The sequence below is a fragment of the Rana temporaria genome, chromosome 1 (assembly GCF_905171775.1).
Source record: "Rana temporaria chromosome 1, aRanTem1.1, whole genome shotgun sequence".
Taxonomy (NCBI): domain Eukaryota; kingdom Metazoa; phylum Chordata; class Amphibia; order Anura; family Ranidae; genus Rana; species Rana temporaria.
Window position 1 is genome coordinate 117,160,709 of NC_053489.1, and position 13,664 is coordinate 117,174,372.

Sequence of the window (13,664 nt, forward strand, 5' to 3'; positions counted from 1 at the left end):
TTTTTGCACTCACACATTATATAATACCCAATTTTTTGTTAAAATATAAAAGACGATGTAACACCGAGTAAAAAGATACCTAACATGTCATGCTTCAAAATTGCAAATGCTTGTGAAACGGTGCCAAACTACAGTATCTAAAAATCTCTTTTAGCAACGCTTTAAAAGATTTTACAGGTTACCAGTTTAGAGTTACACAGGAGGTCTGGGGCTAAAATTAATGCTCTTGCTCTAACATTTGTGATGATACCTCCCATGTGTGCGATAACCGTTTACACGTATGCATGGGGGAATTGGGCACTTTATTTATTTTTTTCATTCGTTTTATTATTTATTATATTCAAACCTTTTTTGGACAGTCTCTTTCATTTTTTTATTTATTTTTTATCAACTTTATTGCTATCACATGTGATGGACATCTCTTGTGAAAGCATGGTCCGTGACAGGTCCTCTTTATGGAGAGATCTGGGGTCTATTTGACCCCAATCTCTCCTCTGGGCTCCAATGCAGTCGATCAGATACAGGTCGATCTGATCGGTTGCTTCCCTGGCTGGTAACGGCAAGGGAAACAAAGAGCCAAAACCGGAAGTGACATAATAGAGGGGAGAGGGAGGAGCAACATCTGTTCCTCTCTCTCTTTGTGTAGTGCCGCCATCACCGCCAGTCGCATCACTCCCAGGCTCTGCCGTCAGCGTCAGCGGTGGGAGGGGGGACCATAGAAGTTATTGAGTGGCTGTTTAGCCACTCTAATTACTTTAGGTAAAAAGGGAATCACTGGCTGAAAATATTCATACTGGGATAATGCCTGTAGGCATCATCCCGGTATAACTACTTCAACCCAAGGACGTCATACGACATATGTGCGGGAAGTGGTTAAATGTATTTTCTAACATGCAAGCAGTGTAAGTACCTAAATTTGACTTGGTTTTAGCCTCTTGCAATCCCTGTACAGTGGAACTCAGACTGGAGAAAGGGGAAGTAGTATGAGGAGGAGAGAGAGCAATGTGACATAAAGATGAGATCATCTGTCTGCTGCTTCTCCTTTCACTGTGCAGTCCCAGGCTGGGTAATGGACAAGTTACTTAACTGCAGCAGAGAAAAATCCGGGAATGTACTGTATGGCTGACTTGTGTCATTCCTGAATTAGGTAGAAGGAAAAACGAATCCTTTCGAATCCTTTGGTAGGTTAAATATATATATATATATATATATATATATATATATATATATATATATATATATATATATATATATATATATATATATGTATATATATAATTATATGGTTTTCAAAAAAAATCTGCACTTTTTTATTTTTAATAGACTTGAAAACAGTGGGGAAACTTTTTTAAGAACCCTTGTATATATGTATATATATATATATATATATATATATATATATATATATATATATATATATATATATATATATATATATATATATATATATATATATATATATAAAACATATTTTATCTATTTATGTAGTTGTCTGCCTAGCCTAGGGTTCAGCTTTAAAGTTGGCGCTTTTAGCAGTATGATTGACCTACTAAATTCCATCTGCGTGCTCATACCCTAAGCACAATTCTAGCACAGAAAGACTGTGCAGTTTCTCATTTATAACCAGCAGAAGGTGCTGCATTTGAAGTTTAACGTTTAAGTATAAGTAAAAAGACTGCTCTATGTTATTACAAACATTGGTTGCAAGCTATTTTTTTAAGTAATAATCAACTCATTGTGCTAGAGTTCCAGAACATCTACTAAAACCATCATTTATTCCCTCTCATTATTTTTTAAACTGCTAATAAATCTGACTTATCTGTATCGCTTCACCACTGAATGGAACCATTCACCTTGTAATTCAAGCTGATTTCATGGAATATAATGAATTAGGAATCCAGATTCATTTTTTTTTCTTTTGCAGCAAGCACCAACACCATCCTGGGAAAACCATGACAGTTGCGAGACCTAATTAGGTTTGTTAGGCTGACTGGCATGAGCTTGTGCAGTTCACAAATACTAATTTACGTCACATACATTCCTGCTGGCCTACGGCAGTGCAGCCTGTTTTTGCCTTTTATATTGTCTTATCTTACCTACACTGACCCTTTTATGTGATGTACTACATTTCTGTGAATGGTAAATCAAGTCACACTTTGCCCAATTACTCCATTACAGCTTAGAGTTCGACAAAAAAAAGTCAATGAAATATTTCGGCATGCTGGGAAATGTTTGAAATTTTGGAATTATTTGGATGAAGGACCTTTTCACTATTTAGAAAAGTATATTAGTATAAAAGGAGATAAAATAAAATATATGTTGGTCTGGAAAACCAAAGGCCCCACAATGTGTTTGTGCCAGATCTTCTAGATTGGACAACTTAACAGCTTTCCTATATCAGAAACAGTTTTTTCTCAAATCATCAGATGGCCAACAAAGGGAAGTAGATGGACTAGTGCATTACAAGTTTACAACTATAACTGGATGTAAAAAGGAAGTACCGAACAGGAGGGCTGTGCTTAAAGCGGGGTTCACCCTAAAAAAAATTCTAACATTGCATGGAGCCGACCTATGAGACCGACAGTATGCTGTTGTTATTTTTTTTTTTTCTTGCGGGCGATTTTCACCCCCGGCTTTCCCGCGGGAGTGGGCGTTCCTAATCACAGGCTGTGATTGACGTGCTTCCGACCGGCGCATACTGCACGTCACGAGTTGCCGAAAGAAGCCGAACGTTGGTGCGCAGGCGCTGTATAGAGCCGCACCGACGTTCGTCTTCTTTCAGCAACTCGTGACGCGCAGTATGCGCCGGTCGGAATCACTGCCTGTGATTAGGAACGCCCACTCCCGCGGGAAAGCCGTGGGTGAAAATCGCCCTAAAATGGTATGTACGCAAAAAAAAAAAAACAACAGCATACTGTCGGTCTCATAGGTCGGCTCCATGCAATGTTAGAATTTTTTTTAGGGTGAACCCCCACCTTTTCCAAAAAAAATAAATTAAATTGAACTTACACAACACAGCCTCCCCATTGCCCCAGAACTGTACTTACTTTTGGGATGTTGAGCTGTCAGTGCCCATGCAGCTAGTCCAACGGTAAAGGAGATTTGAAATCTACGCTCTTCTCCCTCTTCTATGTGCAGTGCTTCCTGGGTGGGCCAGAGCAAATCTGATTGGTCAGCACTTGCACAGAGATACATTTTGGTCCACCCCAGAAGCACTGGACACACAGAGAAGAGAGAGAAGCTCAGAGATTTCAAATCCCCAGACTGCTGACAGAGCAGCATCCCCAGAGGTACGTACAGTGGTGATTGGAGGGGGGAATAAGTACGAATGGAGGTACGGTGTTAGCTCACCTTTTCACCTTTCTTCTTTTTTTTGGAAAGGTAATTTAATATTGACAAAAGAGTAACATTAAATGGAAATGGACTTTTAAAGTGCATGTTGAGAAAAACAAATACAGCACCTTAAGTATTGTATCACTTTAAGGATCATGCAAATTCAGAAAAATACTTGTTGATTTCCCAGACACGCTTTTAAACCCCGTAGTGAGAACATACAACATTTGTGTGGACTAAGTGTTGTCAACCCTGCTCAGTGTCTTTTGCTAAGCTACTCAGACCCTCCCAATCTCAGATCTTTACAGCATGAGGGCAAATCATTCAGTAGTCCAAGATAAGAACTAGGAGGACTCTTTGACATAACACAAAAAGTGTGCACAGGACAAAAGACAGCTCTGAGTTTCTGACAAGATCAACAAATGTTTTTACACTTATCAAATAGATATAACAAAATGCTTTCAATTGTATATTTAATGTACCAAAAGGCAGCAAATAAGAGAACATCATTATTAGGGTTTACACTACCCTTTTCAAATGTCAACACTTTTAGACTGATGTTCTATATTGTTTTTCTATATCTGTCCAATTTTAATTATTTAAAAAAGCATTTAAACATATAATAAAAAATTCCCAAAGCCCTATGAGCTAACCAAAAAACAACACAGCAGAAGTTGCTCGCTTTTATACATAGCTGTCTTTGTACTGAGTCTTCTTGTAAAGGATGGGTTGTTCTTACTCATCCAGCTCTGTGTGAAGTTCTGTGTGTGAATTTTAAACTTCATTTATTGATCTCTGTTATTTACAACATTATAAATGGAGAGAGCAACAAAAGTTGATCAGATCTCCCCCTACTGGCTGGATAAAGCATGCATTTGTTTTACAAGTAACTACTGTTCTGCAGATAAACAGACTAAGGCCCCGTACACACGGCCCAGAAACTCGACGAGCAAAACACATCGTTTTGCTCGTCGAGTTCCTTGTGAAGCCGCCGAGGATCTCGGCGAGCTATGTTTCCCGTTCTCTATTTGGCCCGATGAGATCCTCGTCGGTTTCCTCGGCCGAAAGTGTACACTCGGCAGAATACGGCTCCGATCGAGTTTCTGGCTGAATTCTGCCGAGAAACTCGGTCGTGTGTACGGGGCCTAAGGCAAAGGCTTAACCTCAACTCAACTTAAGCTGGCAAAGCTGGGGCAATGCACACTGGGAAATTCCACGGACGGCGCATGCGCCGTTCGAGAAAATCGTCAATCACGTCGGGTCACCAATAATTAACATAAAACACGCCCCCTTATCCTCATTTAAATTACGCGCGCTTACGCCGGCCCCATTTACGCTATTCCGCCGTAACTTAGGAGGCAAGTGCTTTATGAATACAGCACTTGCCTCTCTGACTTATGGCGGCGTAGCGTAAATACGATACGCTGCGCCGCCGTAACAATGCGCGCCCCTACCTGAATCCGGCCCACTTTTTTTTGGAGTGTGGCTGTCCATTTTCTAGCTTCCACTATTTGCCTTGTGCATTGCCGGCACCCTTGATTTCCTGAGAAGTTATTGATTGCTCAGCATACCCACCTGGAGCGGTGACTCCCTTCTCCTCTCCTGCTCCAATGAGGGCCACTCTCTTGGCCCCATAACTACTATGCTCAGTGCCCCACACCACAGGTTTACCCCAGGGATATTCTCATACCCCCTCCCCATCTGTTTCTTTGTACCCTTGTCCCGACTTTCTGTGTTTCTTTCTTTTCTGACTCCTATGCTTGGATGCCTTTTTATTCATGGTCTTCAACACTCCTGGATGATTTAAATTAAATAAAAAATTCCTTATGGTTTGGCTATCTGTTTATGCGTAACAGAGATTTCTGTACACAACAATTGTAATAGAGACTCTAAGGCCCCGTACACACGACCAGTTTCCTCGGCAGAATTCAGCTTCCGACCGAGTTTCTGGCTGAATTCTGCCGAGAAACCCGGCCGTGTGTACAATTTCGCCGAGGAAGCCGACAAGGACCTCGGCGAGGAAATAGAGAACATGTTCTCTATTTCTTCTTTGTTCTATGGGAGCTCTCGGCCCGCCGAGCTCCTCGGCGGCTTCAGGGCTGAACTGTACGGGGCTTCAGCCTTTTGTTTATTGTAACTGCCTGTTCTGTTTACCTATAGATCATTGATGATTTTCTGTACACTTTCACCCTTGGTCTATTTAAACTTGTTGACATGTTGCAAGTGTAATGGCTCCAAGCATCCTTGCTCATCTTAAGCTAAACTAATAAAAACCATTAGACCCCTTTCACACCGGGGCGTTTTTCAGGCGCTTTAAAAAAAGTGCATGTAAAGTGCCTGAAAGAAGCTGCATCAGCAATCCCAATGTGAAAGCCTGAGTGCTCTCACACTAAAGCACCTGAAAAATGCCAGAAAAACGCCCGAAAAACTCCCCAGTGTGAAAAGGGTCTTAAACAAAAAAACTGCATGATTTTTACATGCTTTATTTCATTTTTACCTAGCTAATAAAAAATTATATATATATATATATATATATATATATATATATATATATATATATATATATATATATATATATACACACACACACACAGTATATAATAATGCAGAAAATATGTACAAAACAACTATGCATTCCTAGAAGCACCCCATTTCTTTTGCCACCAATATTAGCACTTTAACATTCCTTCCATAGCTCAGCTGTTTTGTCTACTTCTGTTTTCACCCTACCTCTTGTGAGATTCTAGCATGAATAGGGAATTGGGTGCAATAACAATTAAAAGATAAGAGGATTTAAAGCTAGGTGAGAACTTCACATGCTATCTCTTGACACAGCCATCTAGGCAATATTCTCTTGTTGTACAAATGGTTCTGGGGAGAGAATATGTATCAATACACAATTTCATCTCACTATTACAGCACCAATAAATATGGCATTTTGTAATTTTCAGACAGTTTGGGAATGGGCAACATGGGGAAGGGCTAACTCTGCCAGGTTTTTGCAGGGAATTTTCCTAGTTATGGGAATCTCTCCATTGGGAAGCAACTAAAATTTGACAGAGGATCATCTAACCTTTGTCCACAATACTTTAAAAATATGTTTTTTTTTCTTGCCTTTGTCTGCACTGCAAAGATTTTAACTTGTGTCCAGCCACATTGGCCATATTTTCTAGTAAAGACTCGTACACACGGGACAGACACACAGTCAGATGAACATGCTGGAAAACCAGTGGACGACCACCTCCCGGTCAGCACTCTCAGCCAATTGGCTGAGAGTGCTGACCAGAGTGTTCTGGCAGGGGGGTTGTCCCCCTGTCAGAACACAACGGCTCAGTGGGGGAGATTGCTGTACTAACGTTGGATCATTAGTACAGGTGCTCCAACCGAAGCTGACTATTAGTTTGTACTAGGCCAGTGATGGCGAACCTTGGCACCCCAGATGTTTTGGAACTACATTTCCCATGATGCTCAACCACACTGCAGGGTGTGTGACCATCATGGGAAATGTAGTTCCAAAACATCTGGGGTGCCAAGGTTCACCATCACTGTACTAGGCTAAAGAGGAAATCTTCCCTACAGAAACACAACCAGTGTTGAAAACCTGATGGTGGCTCTAAGCTTTCTCTGCACTGTCTGAAATTAAAACGAAAAGTTTGGTCTAGAAAACCACATTAAGGTTTTTTTTTTGCATCATTTGTACAGATCCTTCTGTGTCTTAAGAGCCAGGTTGGCACTTTAATATATGAACACATGTTGATACCTCTGCTATACTGCAAAGGCTTTTCTGCAAGTGGCAATTTAATCGCTGTTGGGGTCAACGACAGAGTAACAGACTTAAGTGGCAGTGCTGTCTTAGCTGCACTATAAGATTTTCCATACACATAAAGTTCATAATTTGCCTTTCGGAATGTTTAGCGAAAGGGAGTGTGAGGGAGGGAGAAACCCATGCTTGCAGGAAGTCATGACCTTTTTAACATTTTCCTATACTTCAATAATATTAGCTTTCACCTGAGATTAGGATTTATTTATTTTTGTACAAAGCCAAAGAAAATGTTTGTGTCTGGCATCTTTAAAGTTAGCGGTTTACTGCAAGTGGTATCTGATTACTAATAAAAATAATTATATGAAGTCCTATAATACGTTACCTGTTTGTAAGATATTAATAAGCCAGAGAGGCATAGAGCAGCCCCTATACACGGCACAAGGAGCCTTTTCAAATATGGACAGACCAAGGAACTGTTTAATTACTTCTGCCTACAGTAATGCTACTTAGCCTAAAAGAAGGTAAATAGTATGGATAACAGAACATGTGTATATTTAGTATATTTCTATCATGGTAGACGGATAGACTGAGAGACAGACACGACAGAGAAATAATAGGTAGGTCGATGGATAGATAAATAAATATTTAGGTGTACAAAATTTCCGATAAGAATAATTAAAAATAATTACACTAGTTTTACATGTGCAGAAGTTCAATCCAAGAACTTGGTTATTTAAGTGATTGCCAAGGACCCATGCTGGTCGTAATTCCTTTCTTGTTGTTTAACAGTGTGATTCATACAGAGCGTATGGATTGTACTCAAGAATTTCTTATTAGCTAACCATTTTACATTCCACAGAAAGTTATTTTCCATATCTTCCAAGCTGGAAGATTTCAGCAATGATTGACAAATGAACAATTATACATACTTGGCATAAGGACTCTTATACATTACTATCTTTTTTCCCAAAAAAGATTCCGGATTAAACATCTAAACTACGAGGGATTTTCCTTGTCTTTTCCAAGTAAGGAGATGTGTGCATGGAAAGGTCAGCCAAATTCACAAGTGAGCCCTGGCCTCCTACTTCTCCACCTAGCGGAATTTGTGATTCAAAGGGTTGGTCTCTAAGTCGCACCCAATTTGCACCTAATTACCAGTGAGAGGTATACATATGAGGTTACTAGTGATAGATGAAGGATACATGGAAAAATCCAGGAAAAAACAGCACCCTCCCATCTAATGAATCCTCTGTACTTAAAAAAAGCTACCTCCGTCCAGAGTGAATATGTAATGAAGAGGGATGGAAGTCTAACCTTGCCATTACTGTGATTTCAATTTTTAATGCCTTGAAATGGCAGAAGCTAACTGCCAAAGTTTTACAGAGTAGATTAACTGTTAGGACACAACGAACATCAGCTCTGATATTGTGATATGCCGTTTTGTAAAACGTAGTAAGGCCTCATAAACCTAATGAAATGTTTGCCAAGAGCATAGGTTTCAGGGCACATTTCCGAATCCCATAAATCACTGACATCAGAAGTAAAAAGTATTTTGTGCTAAGAAAACTGTTAAGTGTTAAAGCCATGACAAAACATCTGTGTGCTAAGCGTTCACATTCAACAAGATGCTGGGAGTTTTACACAACTACTAAAAAACAACATAGTAGTATTACTACTACAAAAAAACACCATAATCATCCAGAAAATGTTACTGCAATAGCAACCAATTAACAGTTTAGCTACAGTAGGTATAAAGCACTAGTAATATTAAACCAACAAAAGATCTGCCTCCATTAAATTTAAATGACAATTACACTTTGAAGACATTAGCTTTTAGAATTTTAAACTAGCTTTTAGGAAACCAAAGAAACCTCAAGCCCAAATGGCCCTGTGAAGCTAGCCACGGTTAGGATTTCACCAGGCAGGAGTTCTGAATTGATCTGATGGCAACTTTGAGCACAATGAAACAACCTTACCAACTAGAAATGCCCCAATCCAGAGATACTAGAAAAAAACACTCAACTAACTTACACTATGGCCCTGCTTTATGGACCACGTTTATGATAAGGCCAGGTGTCAGCAAAAATGTAGGGTAATTTCAACTGTATAATCATTCAACTATCACTGAAAGCTCAAGATTTGATTAATAGTCCTCAAATGAAAGTGTAGTTGGTGTAGATGTTTCTTTGAAAGTGTGAGGTCTGCAGACTTGGAAAGTGTTTTGGCAGACTAGCATTAAGCCTAAAAAGATTAGGGCCATCTATGGTATACAATCATTATTGTAGCTCTCTGTATTACATTTTCCACTAAGGAGGTTTGCTTTAGATTATAATTTAAAACCATCCTGCAGACAATACACAGTAAAATGTGAAAAAAAAAATGCAAAGAAAAACAATGTTGCCATTAACCGACAGATGGACTTTTACTGGGTGGTTGGGTAACACACACATTTTCTTTTCGTATAGCTTTTACAAACCAGTCCCATAATGAACAATACAATACTGCTTATTCTACCTGACACTGCATGATCCACACATACTGGAAACTATGGAATGAAATCATGTGATCCAGCATGGAAATGATTAATGTGCAGCTGGAATGGGGAAATATACTTGCCGCTAAGCAAATGCAGCTAGTTTGTGGCATGAAGCACTCAGTACTAATTGGACCCCCATATACTGTATCATTTCAGATAAACCAGCTCATCATGGATGTCCACTGGTCTCTGTATTTACTAGGGGCATGTACCTTGGCAGAATAATAACTCATACCATGTTTTCTTTATAGAATCCTAATGAGTTATCTTCTTATAACTAGAATTAGCTAATACCTACTCTAGTCACATTGAAAGCATAAGGTGCAGGCATATTAAATGTTACTGATAATAATGTCTGAAAATTAGTCTGTGTGACTGAACACATGAACTATATTTTCTCCAAAAATAATAATAAACAAAATGTGCTTTGTACTTCAATATGCAGTAATAAGTATATACATATACTGTATCAGATGCATAAAAGTACTTTTATTTTTCTTCCTATGGAACAGTCTTATTTTAGCTTACACTTCAAGGACTGAAATGGTGGGTCTCTTGCTTTCTATTTCTGACCTTCAGTCAAGAGCCCCAAGTTCAAAAGGGTTTGCTTGTTGCATAACAAGGTTGATAATGCATGTTCCTATGACATTCTGAGCAGTATATCCATGCACTGCAGAGCTTACATTTATTGCCTTTTGCTCACATACAGAGCAAGATATTAGTAAGCAAACCCTTTAGATGTCTTCCACTTGCACATTTTGGAAACTGCACATTTCAGCTTACAGTTGAACATTTTCAGCAGACAGACATCCCCTTACTCTCTCCTGAACCATGCCTATGCATAAGATACAGAACTTTGGAAACAATCTCAAACAGGACGTTATACAAAAACACATTGGTTGAAATATGAATACAATGGCTGTGAGCTTATGAACAGGCTTTGGGGCTTCCCAAGTTGCATGGACACGTTCTGTGACAACACCATGTTAAATCTCTTTTAGGAAAGACAGGGAAAATATACTGACATTTCAGGTTTACCCATTGTAAAAGGGGTTTCATTCTTTCTGTATGATTTTCATTCATTTAACTTTTTAGAAGAAAAAAAAGCAGGGACATTAGGGCTTCAGTGAGACTCTATGGCAGGTAAGGGAGTTGGGATCTCCAAGATGAAACTATGGAGTCCCCGGAATATAAAAGATATATACCAAGCCAGTGGGTGATTCAGCTAACACTGTGTGATTTTTCTGGCCACTCTCTCCCTCTGTCTCTAACGATCTTTTACATGGTGGTTTCTAATAGGCTAGTAAACCACTTGATGATTTCTTTCCTGCTGGTCAACATCCCATATGGCATTCTCTCCCCTTTGGCTCACTCACAGGACAGTCTCTAAAAGAGCAGTTTCACCCATAGTGCTTCGCCTCTATAATGGGGCAGTGTCATTGTAATTTGGCAGTCTTTCTCTAACAGGACAATCTGACACTGCAATCTTTTTTACTATGCTAGTAGGTTTCATAATTATAAATTAATACTAAAATAATGGGTTATGCTAGAACCCTTTATTGTTTTCAGGGAACCATAAAAAATATTGGAAAATGCAAAGCGCCCAATGCTCAGTGGGATAATGTAAAACAACAAAACTCAAAATGGGGCTTGTAACATGTAAAGGAGATGAGTAAAACTACATTGAATGTATGTATATATTCAGAAATATGTATCTGAACAGGCTTTTCAACGGCAATTTAGTTTATTAACTTCTGAGATGGCTCTAATACTTAAGGAAAAAGTTTGGCAGTAAGTAGCCCTGACAAACAATAGGATGATTGGATGACCTTGTTGCACACGTTTTTCAATAATTCCAACTCCTACGCAGGCAAAACGATGTATTTATATTATGCACTATTTTATCTATTCTATATCTATTCTAAATGCTTTTCATTTGTATGCATACAAAAGTCAACTCTCCCTTGCTGAGAAAAAAAACACCACAATAAGTTTCTATTCAAAAGTTCAGTTTGATTAGTCAAAACAAATATACTAGCAACACTTCTAACACTATATGTAATATTTCTCAAGGCCAAATATGGGACAAAATTTAAATTCTGTCATCTTGACTGATACAATATTTTTAAATGTGTTAATTAACTGACAAAGACATGCAGCCTGCCTATGCGTAAAGTCAGAGGAGAATATGTGAATGTCTTCACTAAATTTATTAGCTATTTTCAGGGTTGACACCATGCAGAATGAGCGCATCTATGGAACGCCATTAAAATATATATTAAAATGTATGTATTACATGACCTAAATAATCAGACTAATAAATTACAGAAAAAGTATAACTGATAGCATGCCTAGTACTTTTAATTAACTCACTGATTTACTAAATACATTAATTTTAGCAGGCACCTATATTGTTACATGTAAATAAGGCACACATATTGACTAATATTTTATGGTTCTTGTCATTTGTATTATATTATTGCATTTTGTTTTCCAGGTTTGCAAAATTTCAGAGATCAGCATATGCAAAGTATGCTTAACAAACAAGTACAAAAAATGTAAAGTAGGCATGAATAATATTGTTTTTCCACTTAAAAAAAATGTATAATTAGAGTAGACCTTCGATACCATTGACTAGCCAAAAGTTTTTAATTTTAAAATCCAAGTGCAACCATAGAACTGCTTATGAACTGCCAGACTCAATTGAAAGTGATTCCCAATGGAAAGCATTGAATATATACGAATCACAGAAAAAACAATATAAAATATTATTTGCACACTTTTTTTTACAAGCTAAAGATGGTCCCCTTTCTCCTACTTTAACAATTTTCAAAAGTACTATAGTCGATATCTAAAAGGGATGTAAAATTGAGCTATATTATGATAATTTGAAGCAAATGTAAGCAATATTTATGGGAAAATTTAAATGTAAGGTCAGTTCAGGTTAGCACATTTTTATTATTCTCTAAATATTTTAGTTGCTATATTATAGACCAGTGTCCAGTTCAATTTCATGACTCTATGTGATCCACTCTTCAGAATGTCGTTGATACTTATAAGTATAAAGCCTCGTACACACGGCCGAGGAACTCGACGTGCCAAACACATCGAGTTCCTCGGCCAGTTCAGCACTGAAGCCGCCGAGGAGCTCGGCGGGACGAGAGCTCCCATAGAACAACGAGGAAATAGAGAACATGTTCTCTATTTCCTCGTCGAGCTCCTCGTCGGCTTCCTCGGCTGAAAGTGTACACACGACCAGTTTCCTCGGCAGAATTCAGCCAGAAACTCGGTCGGAAGCTGAATTCTGCCGAGGAAACTGGTCGTGTGTACGAGGCCTAACTCTTTTAGGGAATATACACAAGACACATAAAGACATATTCACTTAGAATATGGTTCTTGCAGGTGTATCATATCCAATATATTTGATTACTTTTGTAAAATGAAATAAAATAATCTCTTACTTTGCTTTTCTTCACCATCAAACCTCAATGAATTGGAACTAGTGCATAGGTGAATGCTGTGGCAGTCTTACATCTACTGTGGTTTCTCTAGGTATAATAGATCACTGACAAAGGGAAGGGTACTTATAGGCTTCACCTCTAGCTTTTACAATAGCAAACACAACCATTACCCTTGAGATTAGCTGATGGCAACCTTGATCTTGTTGGAGCAAATTGGGTAACTCAGGGGACTTGTCAGTAACTTTTAAAAGCTCAGTATCTCAGAAGACTTTGTGTACAGCTAAATAATTTAGAAGGAGGATGGGGCAACAACAAGACTTGTTATTTTTCCAATTTTCAAAGCTAAACTAGCAATCATGTGTTTTGATCAGCTGTGGGAATTGGGATTTGCTCTCAAACAAAGGCAGCAAAGAGATACTCACCACACCTAAGTTGCAAAAGAACTACAAGTCTTATAATGACCTACTGTACTGACAACAGGGAAGCGTCACATGTTTTTACTTAGTTGCTGGTCAAAGCCTACATTCACAAGTCATACAAAACAGCAGAACACTAATGGAACAACGAAAAT

General features: G+C 38.5%; 1 protein-coding gene across 14 annotated transcripts in view; it reads right to left on the reverse strand.

Moving 5' to 3' along the window:
- Positions 1–13,664, reverse strand: part of MEF2C (myocyte enhancer factor 2C) — a 375,780-nt gene that overhangs the window by 228,825 nt on the left and 133,291 nt on the right. The window contains exon 1 of one of the 14 annotated variants that reach the window (XM_040341959.1): positions 13,094–13,247. The exons of the other annotated variants lie outside the window; for them this stretch is intronic. The gene's annotated coding sequence lies outside the window, so the exon portion shown is untranslated. Of the gene's footprint in view, positions 1–13,093; positions 13,248–13,664 lie in introns of those variants that run through there. 14 annotated transcript variants of the gene reach the window in all.